Raw genomic sequence first — 5,235 nt, 5'->3', positions numbered from 1 at the left:
CTTTATGTTTGCATCATAAAATTGACATGTTTTTACTTTTGGAAGACACCAGAGGGCTTCAACGGTCAGCAGCAATTTTCCGATTTTTCACAAAATTTTCAAACTCAGTATTTTTCAGGGACCAGTTCAGGTTTGAAGTGGATTTGAAGGGTCTTCATATTAGAAATACCCCATAAATGACCCCATTATAAAAACTACACCCCCCAAAGTATTCAAAATGACATTCAGTCAGCGTTTTAACCCTTTAGGTGTTTCACACGAATAGCAGCAAAGTGAAGGAGAAAATTCACAATCTTCATTTTTTACACTCACATGTTCTTGTAGACCCAATTTTTGAATTTTTACAAGGGGTAAAAGGACAAAATTTTTACTTGTATTTGTAGCCCAATTTCTCTCGAGTAAGCACATACCTCATATGTCTATGTAAAGTGTTCGGCGGGCGAAGTAGAGGGCTCAGAATGGAAGGAGCGACAAGGGGATTTTGGAGAGTACGTTTTTCTGAAATGGTTTTTGGGGGGCATGTTACCTTTAGGAAGCCCTTATGGTGCCAGAACAGCAAAAAAAAAACACATGGCATACCATTTTGGAAACTAGACCCCTCGGGGAATGTAACATGGGATAAAGTGAACCTTAATACCCCACAGGTGTTTCACGACTTTTGCAAATGTAAAAAAAAAAAAAAAAATTTTACCTAAAATGCTTGTTTTCCCAAAAATTTTTTATTTTTAAAAAGGGTAATAGCAGAAAATACCCCTAAAAGTTTGAAGCCCAATTTCTCCCGATTCAGAAAACACCCCAAATGGGGGTGAAAAGTGCTCTGCTGGCGCACTACAGGTCTCGGAAGAGAAGGAGTCACATTTGGCTTTTTGAACGCAATATTTTCTCTGTGGGCATGCCGCATTTAGGAAGCCCCTATGGTGCCAGGACAGCAAAAAAAACAAACACATGGCATACCATTTTGGAAACTAGACCCCTCGGGGAACATAACAAGGGGTTAAGTGAACCTTTATACCCCACAGGTGTTTCACAACTTTTGCATATGTAAAAAAAAAATTTTTTTTTTACCTAAAATGCTTGTTTTCCCAAAAATGTTACATTTTTAAAAAGGGTAAAAGCAGAAAATACCCCCCAAAATTTGTAACACAATTTCTCCCGAGTACGGCGATACCCCATATGTGACCCTAAACTGTTGCCTTGAAATACGACAGGCCTCCAAAGTGAGAGCGCCATGCGCATTTGAGGCCTAAATTAGGGATTGCATAGGGGTGGACATAGGGGTATTCTACGCCAGTGATTCCCAAACAGGGTGCCTCCAGCTGTTGCAAAACTCCCAGCATGCCTGGACAGTCAACGGCTGTCCGACAATACTGGGAGTTGTTTTGCAACAGCTGGAGGCTCCGTTCTGGAAACAGTGGCGTACCAGACGTTTTTCATTTTTATTGGGGAGGGGAGGGGGGATGTGTAGGGGTATGTGTATATGTAGTGTTTTTTACTTTTTATTTTATTTTTTGTGTTAGTGTAGTGTAGTGTTTTTAGGGTACAGTCGCACGGGCGGGGGTTCACAGTAGTTTCTCGCTGGCAATTTGAGCTGCAGCAGAAAGTTTGCGGCAGCTCAAATTTGCAGCCAGATACTTACTGTAATCCTCCGCCCATGTGAGTGTACCCTGTACGTTCACATTGGGGAGACATCCAGCTGTTGCATAACTACAACTCCCAGCATGCCCGTTGGCTGTTGGTGACTGCTGAGAGTTGCAGTTTTGCAACAACTGTAGGCACACTGGTTATGTATCACTGAGTTTGTGACCTAACTCAGTGTTTCACAACCAGTGTGCCTCCAGCTGTTGCAAAACTACAACTCCCAGCATGTACGGTGCATGGTGTACGGTGACTGCTGAGAGTTGTAGTTTGCAACAGCTGGAGGCACACCGGTCGTGAAACACTGAGTTAGGTAAAAAAAAACTCTGAGTTTCCCAACCAGTGTGCCTTCAGCTGTTGCAAAACTACAACTCTCAGCAGTCACCGACAGCCAACGGGCATGCTGGGAGTTGTAGTTATGCAACCAGCAGATGCACCACTACAACTCCCAGCATGCACTTTAGCTGTTTGTGCAAGCTGGGAGTTGTAGTTATACAACAGCTGAAGGTACACTTTTCCATAGAAAGAATGTGCCTCCAGCTGTTGCAAAACCATAAGTCCCAGCATGCCCATAAGGGAATGCTGGGAGTTGTGGTGGTCTGCCTCCTGCTGTTGCATAACTACAGCTCCCAGCATGCCCTTTTTGCAGGCTGGGAGCTGTTGCTAAGCAACAGCAGGAGGCTGTCACTCACCTCCAACGATCCAGACGCTGCAGGTCAGTCCCGCCGCTGCTCCTGGGGCCACGATCCCAACATTAACGCAGGGGATCGGGGTCCCCAGCACCCGGGGTGCCCGTCCCGCACCCGCTCACGTCCTCCAGAAGAGGGGCGGAGCGGGTGCGGGAGTGACACCCGCAGCAGGCGCCCTGATTGGTCGGCCGGTAATCCGGCCGACGAATCAGGGCGATCGTGAGGTGGCACCAGTGCCACCTCACCCCTGCAGGCTCTGGCTGTTCGGGGCCGTCAGAGACGGCCCCGAACAGCCAGTAATTCCGGGTCATCGGGTCACTGGAGACCCGATTGACCCGGAATCGCCGCAGATCGCTGGAATGAATTGTCCAGCGATCTGCGGCGATCGCCGACATAGGGGGGCATAATGACCCCCCTGGGCGATATGCCGGGATGCCTGCTGAACGATTTCAGCAGGCATCCTTCTCCGGTCCCCAACCGGCTAGCGGTGGGGGCCGGAATTCCCACGGGCGTATGGATACGCCCTCGGTCCTTAAGGACTCGGGATGCAGGGCGTATCCATACGCCCTATGTCCTGAAGAGGTTAAGGCCAAAATCACCTCGGTCCTTAAGGGGTTAAAATTATGAAATATGGTCATAAAAATATTAATTATGAAAAATTATGAAAATGTATCATTAGGCAGGTAGTACCCCCAAATTAGACCCCCCCATTAGACAGGTAGTAGCCCCAAATTACACCCCCCCAGTAGACAGGTAGTACCCCCAAATTAGACCCCTCCCCCAGTAGACAGGTAGTACCCTCAGATTAGACCCCCCCCCAGTAGACAGGTAGTACCCCCAGATTAACCCCCCCCCCCCCTCCCGCAGTAGGCAGGTAGTACCACCAGATTAACCCACAAGTAGGCAGGTAGTCCCCCCAGATGAACTCCCCAGTGGGCAGTTTGTACCCCCAGATTAGACCCCCCCCCCCAGTAGGTAGGTAGAACCCCCAGATTAGACCCCCCCAGTAGACAGATAGTACCCCCAGATTAGACCCCCCCCCCCCCCAGTAGACAGATACTACCCCCTGATTAGACAACCCCCACCGCGGCTGGTACCTTTTTAGTTGCCGGGGATTCAGGGCAGCACCTTCCCCTAGATAAGAGCAAGCACAGCTACACGCGTAATGATGCTCGGTCACGTCACACTCTCAGAATACCTAGGGCCGGCGTCAGAACGTAGGCCCTTGAGTTCTGGGAGTGTGACGTGACCGAGCGTCATTACGCGCGTAGCGGTGCTTGCTCTTATCCAGCCTGGCCCACAGGGTAAGCGGCTGAAATGGGATATTTCCTGGTTGACAAATAGGCCAGTCCGGCCCGTGTTACTGTACAGGGCAGGAGGACGGCCCAGCCTGCGGCCCTGACAGGTATTATAAAGATATGCAGGTTCATGAACTATTTCTCCCGTGTCTATCTTCCGTCACAAAATAACGGCCATTCTTAATAACGGGCTATAACGGGTTAAAACGGCTATTAGAAAAATCCCATAGACTATGAAGGGATTTTCTAACAACAGTATAGGATTTTGTAACTGACGTTTTCAGCTGATTTTCAGACGGAACTTCGTACGGATGTTTAAAAACTGAGAATTTTGTAGGGTGGAAGAAGCCTCACAAACACAATGATATATATAAATGAATATCAATTAGATATCATTAGTAAGAAAGCATTACAAGCTTATTAGTTAATTGACTATAGTAGAACAATACATGTGAGTAGGAAGTAACTTGTTACAACATAAGCTACTTTGGTTCGGATATCGTATACAGACTATCTAGAGCAGTGATTTCCAACTGGGGTGCCGCGGGATTTTGACGGCAAATATTTTATTTTTTTATTCACCAGCCTGGCCTGCGCGTCTGAAATTTATGGCACCGCAGGGGGGAAGGGAAGTATGTGTGCGCTTTGCTGTGCGTGCACACATATCGCAACCCCCTGCATTCCTCTCACCCTGCGGCCCAGTGAGTGAGTGCACTGGCGGTGCTCTGCCGGATTACCGTGCCGGTGTAGTGCCCCGTGCCCCAGCATCCCCCTCCCCCCCAGCGGCCCAGTGAGTGAGTGCACTGGCGGTGCTCTGCCGGATTACCGTGCCGGTGTAATGACCCGTGCCCAAGCGTCCACCCCCCTCACACCCCCAGCGTCCCAGTGAGTGAGTGCACTGGCGGTGCTCTGCCGGTATACCGTGCCGGTGTAGTGACCCGTGCCCCAGCATCCCCCTCCCCCCCAGCGGCCCAGTGAGTGAGTGCACTGGCGGTGCTCTGCCGGATTACCGTGCCGGTGTAATGACCCGTGCCCCAGCGTCCCCCTCCCCCCCCCCCAGCGTCCCAGTGAGTGAGTGCCCTGTCGGAGCCCTGAGTCGCTGCCCTGCCGGAGAGGGGAGGAAGGTGGAAGCTGCGCCTGATTACTGTGCCAGTGTAGTGAAGAAAAATGGCAAAAGGTACTGTACCCTTTCGTACCCTCTGTTACCCCTTCTTAACCCCGTCCACCCCCCCTCACCCCTGTCATCCATGTCCACCCCCTGTCTATCCCTGTCACCCATGTCCACCCCTCCCTGTCCACCCCCCTGTAACACATGTCTACCCCCCTATTCACCCCTCTATCCCTTTGTCACCCCTCTTTTATCCCCCTTGTCATCCTTGTCCTCCCCCGTTATCCCTGTTCACCCCCATATCTCCCGTGTCCACCATCCTGTCATCCATGTCCACCTTGGCCACCTCTGTCCATTCCTCTGCAACACATGTCCCCCCCCCCCATCCACCCCTCTGACCACCCCCCAGTCTACATCTGTCACCATTGTCCCTCCACCCTAATCACCCCTCTGTCCCTCCTGTCATCCATGTCCACCTTGGCCATCCCCCCCTCTGTCACCGATG

Source organism: Hyla sarda, chromosome 8 (assembly GCF_029499605.1).
Source record: "Hyla sarda isolate aHylSar1 chromosome 8, aHylSar1.hap1, whole genome shotgun sequence".
Classification (NCBI taxonomy): Eukaryota; Metazoa; Chordata; class Amphibia; order Anura; family Hylidae; genus Hyla; species Hyla sarda.
Note: the sequence above shows the minus strand (reverse complement) of the source record.